This window comes from Brassica napus, chromosome C3 (assembly GCF_020379485.1).
Source record: "Brassica napus cultivar Da-Ae chromosome C3, Da-Ae, whole genome shotgun sequence".
In the NCBI taxonomy this organism is placed as follows: Eukaryota; Viridiplantae; Streptophyta; class Magnoliopsida; order Brassicales; family Brassicaceae; genus Brassica; species Brassica napus.
The window spans coordinates 44,768,179-44,781,459 of NC_063446.1; the positions used below are offsets into that span (position 1 = coordinate 44,768,179).

The 13,281-nt window shown below is 41.6% G+C and overlaps 1 long non-coding RNA gene across 1 annotated transcript; it reads right to left on the minus strand.

The window, feature by feature from the left end:
* Window positions 1-505: 505 nt before the first annotated feature.
* Window positions 506-8,050, minus strand: LOC111204047. Its single transcript, XR_002656469.2, has 4 exons — window positions 6,672-8,050; window positions 6,467-6,548; window positions 5,812-5,879; window positions 506-863 (listed from the first exon to the last, which is right to left on the minus strand). It is a non-coding gene; the product is annotated as an uncharacterized LOC111204047 (long non-coding RNA).
* Between the last annotated feature and the right edge of the window lie 5,231 nt (window positions 8,051-13,281).

A 13,281-nucleotide genomic window follows, 5' to 3' on the forward strand; every position in this document is an offset into this window, starting at 1 on the left:
GGCATCCGAGTCAACCCGGGAAAGAACATCCTCTATTGGCATGATTTTCTAAAGATTGCGGAGAACTTGGAATGATTTTCTAAAGATTGCGGAGCAGTCTAGCGGATGGTGTCGGTTAAGTGGACGTGCAAAGTTAGTCTTGTAATGTTTTGATGTAGAAATTTTTTGGTTGAATTAAACTTTTAACCAAAACTTAAATTCCGGTTTAACCGGTTAATTAATAATATTAAGTATTTAAAAAAAAAATCCTTAATCAATACCACATATACATTTTCTATTCAGTTATATATCACTTACCACATGTAATATTTTTGCAAAATTTATCCCAAAAACCTAAAAATTTACAAAAAAAATTTAAAAAATATTCTAAAATTCGAGAAAACTTAAAATATTTAAAATCCAAAATGAAAAAAAAAAATATATATATATAGACAAAACCCCGAGGAAAAACTATAAATACTTGAAAATACAACAAATATACTTGAAACTACTAAAAATCTATAAATACCAAAGGGCAAAAATATACTCGAATAACCAGAAATTTAAATATAATACTGTCAAAATATATCCAAAACTCCAAATATATCTTAAAAATTCATGAAAACAAAAACTAAAAATTTAAAATATGTTATGATACCAAAAGTAACTTGCCGTTGTGAGCGATGGACTCCGCGTAGTGGGGTTTGTGATTTATGATGTTGTCTGTCATAGGATGAGTCATCCATGACATCCTTATCACAAAAGAATATCCAAGCAAGATGCTTATCTCATTTCTGCTTTTAGCTTTCACTTTACCTTTCCAGCTGTTAAGACAGGTCATTGTTAGACCGTTAGCTGCTCTTTGTCATTTAGTATTGGTACCCCTGCAATAGCAGAAGAAACTCATCAGAATAATATCATTTCCAAATCACTAAAACTCTCTGTGCTATCTCTCTCAAGAATCTAGTACCTTCGAAGTGATTATTCTCATCTACAAGCTCCTTCTAGGCTAGCATTCACCATACTTAGAACTAGCGGTTAGTTCCTAGTGTGGATTATCTATCCCTACTGATATCTATTGTTTCATTGGTATCAGATTTCATCGGTTCTCAGACCTACGACGATGGTAGAAATCAGACTTCAGGAGCGGTCGCTGACGGAGCAAGTCGACGAGATCCGATCCCTCCATGACCTCTTAGACACTGAAGTCAAAACCCAGTCCGACTCCATGAACTCACGCTTCGACCGACTTGAAGCAATGATGTTCAACCACATCTCCGCCCTTCAGGCCACCAGAAAAGCCCCGATGGACCCTGGACCTTCCCACCCTCCGACACCCATCCCTAACAACCCCGACCAAAACCCACCACCAACACCTTTCACCCACTGTCCCCACCATCTCCCAGATCCCCCTGACCCTTTTCCACCCCCACCACGACAAAACTACGGCGGCTTAACCTCTCGCCTCTCCAAGATTTCCTTCCCGGCGTTCGATGGCACCGAACTCCGTGACTGGTTATCTAAATGTGAACAGTTCTTCGACATTGATGGCACACCGCAGGAACTCAAAGTTCGTTTGGCTGCTATGCATCTCAAAGGGAAAGCAACTCAGTGGCATACCAACTACATGACCACTAGGTTTGGCTTGTTCCTCTCTTGGACGGACTACATTATCGCCATCTCCGCTCGTTTCTGCGAGTTATTTGACGACCCCCTTGCTGAGCTCGTCGCACTAAAACAAGGATCTGACTCCGTGGTTGACTACCGCGACAAGTTTGAGACAGCTTGGATGCGCCTTGTCCTACCTGAAGCCCACGCCCTTAGCATCTTCCTAGCCAACATGAACCCTCACCTGTCACTTCACACACGACAGTTTGAGGTCACTACCATCTCTGGTGCTCCTAAGATCGCTGCGTTACACGAATCCTCCCTTTCCCACGCCCCTACTAAACCACAAAGAGCCCCCTTCAATCCTTCCCCTTACCAACGCTCCTCTACACCATCCAGTTCCACACCCCTGTTACAAAACACTGATACCTCAACGACCACCAAAACCGGTTTCATTCCCCGCAACGCTTCAGATAAACCTCCTCGCAAATACTCTTACCAAGAGATGCAAGACAGAAGATCCAAAGGCCTTTGTATGTTTTGCGATGAAACTTTCACACCAGGTCATCAGCTTAACCACATACGGTCCCAAATCTTCGTCATGGAGTGTGAGGATGATGATAGCTCGTTAGAGAGTGAGCAAAACGAAGTTGTGGCAACCCCTGCTCCAACTGATGAACAACCTGAAGACACACCTGTCATATCTATCAACACCTTGGACGGTTCTACATCCTACAACTGCATGAGGGTGATAGGTTAATATGGCAAAACAAAGCTCCACATTCTGGTCGACCCGGGGAGCACTCACAACTTCGTGGACATCAACATTGCTAACCATATTGGTTGCAAGCTTGAGTCGACAAAACCTATGTCTGTCAAAGCCGCTACAGGTGGAACTCTCATCACTAAATACAAGCGCTATGCTTTCACATGGTCGGTTCAAGGATCCACCTTCAGTACTGAGATCAGAACGGTTCCTCTCGACTGCTGTGACTTTGTTTTGGGAGTTCAATGGCTCTGCACCCTCGGGCCCATTCTTTGGAATTTCCTAAACTTAAGGATGGAATTCACCTTGTTGGGTACTAAGCACGTGCTACGTGGTGTTGTCAAGACACGTGGCAAGGTCATCAAAGGTTCCAGCTTGAACAAACTGTTGTTGCAAGAGCCGCAGATCGCTCTGATACGGATTCGAGAAGTGACTACTGAGCACACTCAGGATGATAACTTCACCTCCGAGTTACTCTTTTCCCACATCTCAGCAACTGCAACAACAAACGCTGATGACCCTGACTTGCTGTATCTCCTTGATTCCTTCTCAGACATCTTCGAGGAACCATCATCTCTCCCACCTTTTCACGAAGGCTTTGATCACCAAATTCCTCTCCTTGCGGGTTCAAACCCTGTGAACTTGAGACCTTACCGGTACTCTTCCCTGCAAAAATACAATATCGACGTGATGATCAAAGAGATGATGACTCAAGGGATCATTCAGCATAGCTCTAGCCCCTACGCCTCTCATATCATACTAGTCAAGAAGAAAGACGGTACCTGGAGACTTTGCGTGGACTACAGAGGCTTAAACAAGCAGACAATAAAGGATAAATACCCTATTCCTCTGCTTGAAGATCTCCTGGACGAACTCGGTGGAGCTAAGTACTTCTCAAATCTTAATCTGCGAGCCGGCTTTCATCAACTTCGAATGTCTGAAGCAGACGTTTACAAAACAGCTTTCAAGACCCACAATGGGCACTTTGAATACCTTTTCATGCCTTTCGGCTTGACAAATGCTCCTTGCACATTTCAAATCCTAATGAACCATGTCTTTCAAGACGTCTCCCGCAAGTTTGTCCTAGTCTTCTTCGACGATATCCTCGTTTACAGAAAAACTTGGGAAGAACACCTGGAGCATCTCACTGAAGTTTTCATGCTCCTGAAGCATCAGCAGCTGTACCTCAAGCTCTCCAAATGCACTTTCGGCGCTACAAGGATCGAATACCTTGGCCACTTCATCTCGGCAGAGGGCGTCAGTACTGACCCTAAAAAGATCGAAGTGATTAGTAAATGGCCAGTCCTTACGACACAGAAGCAACTACAGAGTTTCTTGGGACTGGCAAACTACTACTGACGCTTCGTCAAAGGGTACAGCACTGTGGCCAAACCTCTCAGTCACCTCTTGAAAAAAAAAATTTCCTCTGGTCTTCACTAGCATCTGAATCCTTCTTAAACCTGAAGAAAGCACTTTGCTCTACACCAGTGCTTGCTCTCCCTGACTTTGATCAGACTTTCACGGTGGAAACAGATGCTTCCAACACGGGTATTGGTGCAGTTCTAATGCAAAACTCCCACCCTATCTGCTTCATCAGTCGCTCTTTGGGTCCGAAACACCAGAACTTATCAGTCTACGAGAAAGAACTGATGGCTGTTGTCCATGCGGTCCAGTCATGGCACGCTTATCTCGCCCACACACCGTTCATCATCAACACTGATCAACGCAGCCTCAAATACCTTATGGAGCAGAAGATCACAACACCCTTTCAACATATGTGGATATCCAAGCTGATGGGTTATAGCTTCGAAATACGCTACAAACAAGGGAAAAAAACGTTGTGGCCGATGCTTTATCTCGAGTCTCTGGTTCTGAGCTGCTATCTATGACCCTATCTCAAGCTCACACCGGGTTTTATGACTCTCTGAAGCTCGTCTGGGAAACTGATTCACATCTTCAGAAGATAGTCTCAGACCTACAGAAAGACAAATCATCCTACCCTCAGTTCACATTCTGCAACAATGAATTACGCAGAAAAGGGAAGCTAGTAGTGGGCAATGACCATACCATCAAGACGCATATCTTCAAATGGCTTCATGATTCTGCTGTTGGGGGTCACTCTGGTCGTGATGCAACTCTGAACCGCATCAAATCTCTGTTTTACTGGCCAAAGATGAACGTTGAGGTTCAGAACAACGTACGCAACTGCTCTGTCTGCCAAAAGAACAAATACGACTTAGCAGCTAGTCCTGGTCTCCTACCACCTCTCCCTATCCCAGCGGGCGTATGGGAATCTATCGGTCTTGACTTTATCGAAGGACTCCCACCCTCTCATGGCAAGCACTGTATCCTGGTAGTCGTTGACAGGCTCAACAAGAATGCTCATTTCATTGCTCTATCCCACCCTTATACTGCTCTCACGGTTGCTCAGGCATACTTGGACAACATCTTTAAACTCCATGGGATGTCGAAGGATGTAGTCAGTGATCGCGACCCAACATTTATGAGTGAGGTTTGGAAAGAGCTATTCAGAGTACATGGCGTTGATCTTAAACACTCTACAGCCTATCACCCTCAGACCGACGGCCAGACCGAGGTAACAAACAAGACACTGGAAACCTACCTTCGCTGTATGACCGCTGAGACACCCTCGTCATGGAGCAAGTGGCTTAGCCTTGCTGAATGGTGGTACAACACAAACTTCCACTCTGCTATACGATCAACACCCTACGAGATCATCTACGGTCAACCACCACCCCTACACCTCCCCTATCTCCCCGGCGAAAGCTCCTCCCCTATCATAGACCGCAGTTTACAGAAACGTGAAGAAGTGATCAGTATGCTGAAGTTCCACCTTCTCCGTGCTCAGAACAGAATGAAGCAGTATGCTGATGCACATCGTTCTCCCCGTGAGTTCCAGATAGGTGACTTTGTGTATCTCAAGCTTCAACCGTATCGCCAAAACACACTCAAGAACAGAAAGGTTCCACATAAGCTCTCTCCTCGCTTCTATGGACCTTTTCGTGTCACTGACCGTGTGGGCTCGGTTGCTTACAAGCTTTCACTTCCACCAGAGGCTGCACTACACGACACTTTCCATGTCAGTCAGCTTAAACTCTGCCCTACCCCACCCACTGCTGATCCTAAAATCCCTCAGTACTAGCTTGACCTTGGCAATTCGAAGGAACCAGAAGCTATCCTGCAGACAGAAACTGTTAAACGCCGCAACACTGCAGTCACAAGGATTCTGGTTCAGTGGAAAGGAAAATCACCTGAAACTGCCACTTGGGAGTTCTACAAAGACTTTACCGCCAAGTACCCACTTTTTAATCCTTGAGGATAAGGTTGATCTGAAGGAGGGAGTATTGTCATAGGATGAGTCATCCATGACATCCTTATCACAAAACAATATCCAAGCAAGATGCTTATCTCATTTCTGCTTTTAGCTTTCACTTTACCTTTCCAGCTGTTAAGACAGGTCATTGTTAGACCGTTAGCTGCTCTTTGTCATTTAGTATTTGTACCCCTGCAATAGTAGAAGAAACTCATCAGAATAATATCATTTCCAAATCACTAAAACTCTCTGTGTTATCTCTCTCAAGAATCTAGTACCTTCGAGGTGATTATTCTCATCTACAATCTCCTTCTAGGCTAGCATTCACCATACTTAGAACTAGCAGTTAGTTCCTAGTGTGGATTATCTATCCCTACTGATATCTACTGTTTCATTGTCGTCGTTCCTTTTCTTTTTTTTTGGCTCAACTTCAACATTCATTTCACCAATTCCAAAGGTACAATAGATTGACCTCTACAGAATTTGACCACAAATGCAATGCTGCAGTCTAGTATAACCCTGAAACACTACTTGGATTCAACGCTACCCAACCAAATCACCATTGCATTTTCAACCACAGTGAGAATGAGCTCACTCCACAACTCAGAAATGAGACTCATCTCATAAACCACTAAATTCGACCACAAGACTCGAAAGCTACTACTAACACAGCTAAACACAAGAACCTAGACCAGTATAACGTATCATCTACAAACTATGGTCTCGGAAGATTATAGTTCAGATCATGTCCCAATAGCATCTACACCAAGGTGCGTTACCGAGAAAGGCTTTATCCACTGGTGTTTTCTGCTCCGGTCTTCAGCCACGAACGGACAGAAGGTCCAAAACTGCAGAAAGCTCCTACAAAGTCCACGCAAGACGAGGGTCAAGAGCTTCATAGCTAACCATAAGCCAAAAACGGGACTAAGACGTGTACAAACTGAGTCTGTGTCCCAACAGTACCATCGCCTGGGAGGCGCATACCGGGTTCGATTCATACTGCCGTCAATCTTTGTCTCTCTCTGTGGCCAAAACCGGACAAGAATTTGGATTGAAAGACGGACCCCAACGATGGTGATATGAGCGGATCTTTGTTCAAAGCTTCGAGGGATTCACCCTCTAACACAACTCGTCGTACCTCTATTCACCCCATCTCAACGCCATAACAGGGAGTTCATCCAGGATAGAGGATTCGTCTAACCCACTTCACGCGCCACCGTTGAGAAGGTCTTGGCCAAGATCTGAGAAGGAGAAAATTAGATCTGACCTGACCCTCGGTCCTAAAAAGGTGACTCTCCACTCCACAGCCACACCACAGTCTCGTCGTCTCTCCAAACAAGGTCAGTGGTCGTCTCCCTCAAGCACAGCTCCGGGAGAGAATCCGATGACTCAAAGAAGAAAACATATCAACAAGGTTTGAGATGGGAGGAGTAAAGCAAAGAAAAACAAGATAGGGAAAAGAGGAATGAAGTCTCTGGCGCCGCCAAAGCGGTAGGCCGGAGCTAGAGTTTTATCACTTTTGGAGTAGCTTGAGGGAAAAAGGATCTCGAGAGGTATTTTTTTCTTTGTGATGGATGTTGTGTCGTCGTTCCCTCTCTTTAGGAGTTGGCCTGATAGGTCTCCCATTTTCGAAATACTTTTATCGCGTAAAAAGATTCCTGATTTGTTTCCTCAGACCGCCACATGTTGAATAGTGAATTCAAAGTGTTTATTCAATATATCGTTTAGGGGTCGCTATAATTTAAATCAGGGTCACTAATTTTATGTCTCTTAATTCTTTGGAGAAAAGCCCATCTCTTTTTCGGTCCATAGAGCTCTCTTTTAATAGTCGCGGGTCAGTCAGAATAAAACAAAAGTCAAGTCGTCTTTTAAGTTGACGATGTCTCATTATTCGATTTTGACTGGAGAGGTTACATATTATTTGCGTGGCGGATGTGGTTCGTTTCGTCCCAAAATATTAAATATGGGCCAGATTATGTCATCTGTATTCGTTGACGAACAATACTTGTGCTCCCCCTACGCTGAACGGTCAAATTCACTTCATATCTTATTACCCAATCGAAGTATCACGTATGATTAATAAAACATAATTAAATTTTTTAAAAAATAGCTGAAAAAAGGAACGACACCTACGTAGCCGTCAGTAAAATCCTTAACACTAAACCCTTAAAACTAAAACATAAACCCTAAACTCTAAACTCCGAAAACTTAAACCCTAAACCCTAAACACTAAGACTTAAACCTTAAACCATATAAACCTTAAACCTTAAAGGAATGACGCTAACATTAACGCTGACATTAGGTTTATAATTTTAGGTTTAGAGTTTAGGGTTTACAGTTTAGAATTAAAGTTTAAAATTTAGGGTTTAGGTTTTTGTTTAGTATTTTGGGTTTGGGAATGAAACCTGCTCTCATACAAAAAATTGTTACACCTGCATTTTTCGAGATAAAATAAGCAAAATCTTTGAAAATCTCCTTTATATGTATAAATATATATATATATATATATATATATCTTACAAAATCTCCACGTAATTACAAAGTCAACTACAATACCATATAAATATATAATAAAGTCCGCAAATATTGATAACAACATAAAACCGAAAGTCAGAAATATGAAATAAACATAAACACATAAAAGCACAAAAGGCAATGATAGACCATGGATTTTACCCACTTTTAATCATGGTTTATAAAGGTTTCAATAACTAATTACTATGTTTTAGAGTCTATTTAGTATATTTATAGGTTCAGGAGTGATTTGGAAGAAAGTGAAAATTTTGGAGCATTTTTTGGAGTTAAAAGGAGAGGACATCCGAGCTGAACATCGAGCAAGACCAATGGTCGATATTCAGAAGAAATCATCGATCAATGCACACCATATGACATCGATCGACAACGAAACGCGCAAAAGCCCGTTTGGTTCCAGCCGACTTAGAGCCCAAGACATACCAAATTACAAGTCTGCCCCTGACGAGTTTTTGACCTAATATTTATTAGATTGCCAAAGTGTTTTAGAAAAATGTGATTTCTTGTTTTCTAGTTTTCACACCAAAAGGTTTTCTAGGATTTTAGTAGAGTTGGAGAGAATATCCAAAGAGATTTGTGATTGGAACTTCATTATTATCTATTTAATATCTATGCAGTTTTTATACCTTATTGTTGTTATGAATTGCTTAGATATGTCTGAGTAGTTTTACTGTTAGATTTAGGGTTCAAATAGGTTATGAGAGATTAGCCCCAACTATAGATTGCTAGTTGTGATATTCATCATTAGGATTGTCATTAATACATGTTTCTAGTTTCGCTAGCTAGAACCTTAACCTAGGAGTTGTAGGCACAAGTTAACACTTGAATCTCACTCTGAATCTGTCCTAATTGAGCTAGGATTGTTAGAGTAAGGCGAAACCTAATCTAGTAAGCCTAGTGAGCATTATTCAACCAACGCGTAAAGCTTGACAAGTACGCGTTGATCGATATTCCTATAGAATAATCGATCGACTGTGCAAAAGGTGTATCGATCGATATTTTTTCTAGAATTATCGATCGACACTTATATCTGGTCAATAGACAAACCTAGAAAGCGAACGCCGATCGGTTTGTTCATAAGTGATTGAGCTCTATAATATCATGCATACAACTGTTAAGCATCTGTAGGATTATAATCTTGATTACCTGAATAGAAACCCTAAGTCTAGTTATTTCATTTATGTGTCAAAAACCCGATTAAACCAATCGAGCAACTACCTTGCTCACAACCTGCTATTTACATTTAATCATAATCAACCTAGCTTAATCACTCTGATTAGATTTATTAGGCCCCCTAGCTCCTTATGGATTTGATCCCTAAGTAATAAAATTGATTTGAGAGAGTAATTCACTCCTTAGGGTAATTTGAGTGAGATCAAATTTGGCGCCGTTGCCGGGGAGCTTTGACCGCCTATAGATTTAGTCTAGGTTACTTCTTTAAACCACTTTCTGACATAAAATTTTCTTGTCTTTTCAGGTGCATGCCCAACAGTACGAGAAGCAACAAGGAAACACCACTTCTACTCTCATCAGATCCTGCAAGCTAGAAAAGAAAGATGCTCCTCATCGATCGACAACAACACTAGTTCGTCGATCGACACTCGCCAACCACCGTCGACCCAGACACCAATTTCGTCGACCGACACTCGCTCACCACCACCGACCGAAGCTACTCTTCCGTCAACCGATATCTTACATCCGACATCGATCGATACTTCATCCCGAACATCGATCGATACTGAGCCGCGAGACATGGTTGCGACTTTAGTTCTTGTACGAAATGAGAATGGAGACTTGCATGACCAGGAGGGTCATCTGCGTAATGCATCAAGTCAGAGGATAGATGCTCAGGGGGCTGTAATCCCTGAGCCCGATACTGACGCTAAAGAAGCTGCTCAACCTGTAGATGAGGCTGCTCGACCCAACACGTTGGCTGATTACAACAGTTCAGATCAGTTTTATGCCAACAAATCAGCTATTCGTTCTCCAGCTATCCAGAGGGGCGATTTCGAGTTGAAGCCGCAGTACTACACACTCGTGGGACAAACACCCTACTGTGGGTTATCTCACGAGCATCCTATAGACCATCTGGAGAGGTTCGAGGATCTTATATCTGCTATCAAAGTCAATGCAGTCCCTGAGGACTACCTTTTCTGCAAGCCCTTCAAGTACTCACTTGCTGTAGAGGCTTCGTATTGTTTTAAGCAGTTACCACCAAGATCTCTGACATCCTGGGCCGATATAAAGAACGCATTCCTGCGTAACTTCTTTGATGAGGCACGCGCTGAAGACTTTAGGAGCAAGATTGCTACATTCGCGCAGGAGCCTACAGAGTCATTCATAAGATCCTGGGTCAGATTCAAGTCTTACCAAAGGGATTGTCCACACCATGTATTCAATGAAGTGCAGCTGCTCAGCACTTTTGTCAGAGGCATCGCAGTGCAGTATCAGATGGCTTTTGATGCTTCTAGCGAAGGGAACTTCAACACTAGAAATCCAGAATAGGTTGTGAGACTTATTGAGAACTTGACATCCAACAATAACACCAAGAACACTGATTTTGAGAGAAGGAAATCTGCAGCCATCCTTGGGAAGGAGCAGATGGATGAGGTGAAAGCAAAGCTGGACAGTGTTCACAAGCTTCTCAGGAAGCAAGCTTGCTTAGTAGAGGATGCAGATGTTGTAGATACAGAGCATATAATAGGAGTAGAGGAGGATGTGAACTTCATTAGTGAAGGGTATTGAGTTCCCACATGCATTATGCAACACATGAGCATCGGTCAGCATTCTACTAAGGGTTATGGCAGACCAGCTAGGTTTGAAGGGTGAACCTTCCAAAGAATCGTTCACTTTAGTGGATTGTTCTCAGAGGAACTCATGAGGAATTCTGAGAGACCTTGAGGTGCAGATTGGTAATGCCCTAGTTCCAGTAGATTTCCATGTCTTAGATATTAAGCTGAACTGGAACTTTTCTCTATTACTTGGAAGAGATTTCTTATCAATAGTAGGAGCAGTATGCAACTTGCTGATATCACTCAAATTACCCTAAGGATTGATTTTACTCTCTCAAATAAGAGGTTCAATTGTAGTACTTAGGGATCGAATCCACAAGGAGCTAGGGAACCTAATAAATCTAATTGGATTTGTTAAGTAAGGTGGTTTAATGATTTAAATGTAAAGTTGCAGTTGTTTGAGCAAGTAATTGATCGATTGATTGGTTGAGGTTTTGGTGCTTAAAAGAAAATAGCTAGACTTAGGATTTTTATTCAGGAAATTCGGAATTATAATCCTATAGATGTCTAACAAGTTGCATGCATGATATTGTAGAGCTCAACACTTATAAACGAACCAATAGGCTCTCGTTTTCTAGGTTCGTCTATTGACCAGTGTCGATCGATGATTCTATATGAATATCGATCTATGCACTATTCGAAATGTCAACCGATTATTCTATTTAAATATCGATCGACGCTCTTGGTCAAGCATTAATGTGCGGGTTGAATGTGCTCACTAAGCTCACTTGATCAGCTCTCGCCTTACTCTTAGCAAGAATCTTAGCTCAACTAGAATGGTTTCAGGATGAGATGAAAGCTATCGCTCATATCTAACAATCCTAGGGCAAGTTCTAGGTAGCTAATTTATAATCAGGCATTAATGACAATCCTAATGCTTAATATCACAACTTAGCAATCTATAATTGGGACTAATCCCTCATAACCTATTTAAACTCTATGATCTAACAAGAAAACTACTCAGACATGGCCAAGCAATTCATAACAACAATAAGGTATGAAAACTGCATTAGAATAGTAAATAGATATCAATGGAGTTCCAATCACAAAATAACTTTGGATCTTCTCTCCAATCTACTAAAATCCTAGAAAACCTTTGCTATGAAAACAGTAAAACAAGAAAGCACACTTTGCCTCTAACATGTTGGCGAAGCTTATATAATTAGGTTAAAACTAGTCTGCGGTAATCTTGTAAATTTGTGAAAACTTGGGCTCTAAGTCGGCTGTGACCAAACAGGCTTTCTGCGCGCTTCGCTGTCGATTGATGTCAAGATGTGAACATTGCTCCAAAATCGTCACTTATCTCCAAATCACTCCTGATCCTATAAATATACTAAATAGACTCTATAATATAATAATTAGTAGCTAAAACACTTATAAACCATGGGTAAAAGTAGGTCAAATCCATGGTCTATCAACTCCCCCAGACTTACCCTTTTGCTTGTCCTCAAGCAAAACAAACAGGTAGTCTTTCTGAAAGAGGTTTGAAAACAGCAGGGACTCACATGATTTAAAACTTACAATCATCACCTCTACAATATTGCAATCCACATCTAAGAAGTCCTAATCACAAAAGCACATTATACCATATCCTAACTTAGGAACCAAATTCACCTAGCCAACAACTTAGCAAATCTTGTCTGACATTCCCCTCTACCAACCTCATTTCTTAGCATAAATAAAAGTGCAGGCTTTACCTTGGGAGTATCGATCACATGATGCAAGGATTTTCAAACAAGTATCTGGACCTGTAGGCAAACATTAGTTAGTCAAAGTCTGCTTATATTTGCAAGATCATTGACCAAGATTGGACAGACTTCCATGAATCAAACCTTAATGATGGTTGCCACCAAGTCCTGTTCACTTCTTTTTGACCTATATCCTAGGATTATTTGTGAAGCAAGCCTTAATAGTTGTACCCACCAAGTCATGTTCTAATCCTTTACCTATAAAATTCTTATGAAGCAAGTTTTAATGGTTGTAGCCACCAAATCCTGTTCGAATCCCTTCTTAATAAATCTCTAATAGATATATATATTTTAAAATCTATATTTCAAAAATAGAGAGAGAGACACTACAGGAAATGTGGGTATTAATAGCGTCGTAGCATAGCGTTTTTTGCTTCTCTGCTATTGTATATAAACACGGGCCTTTATAATAGCCTTTTTGAAATGTATAAGCTATCTTTGTAGTCGCGGGAAAATAAAATAATTCAGCCGCGTTAATTTTGTAAGTGGAGGCGCCTTACCATTGCAAATCAAAAACTAAAT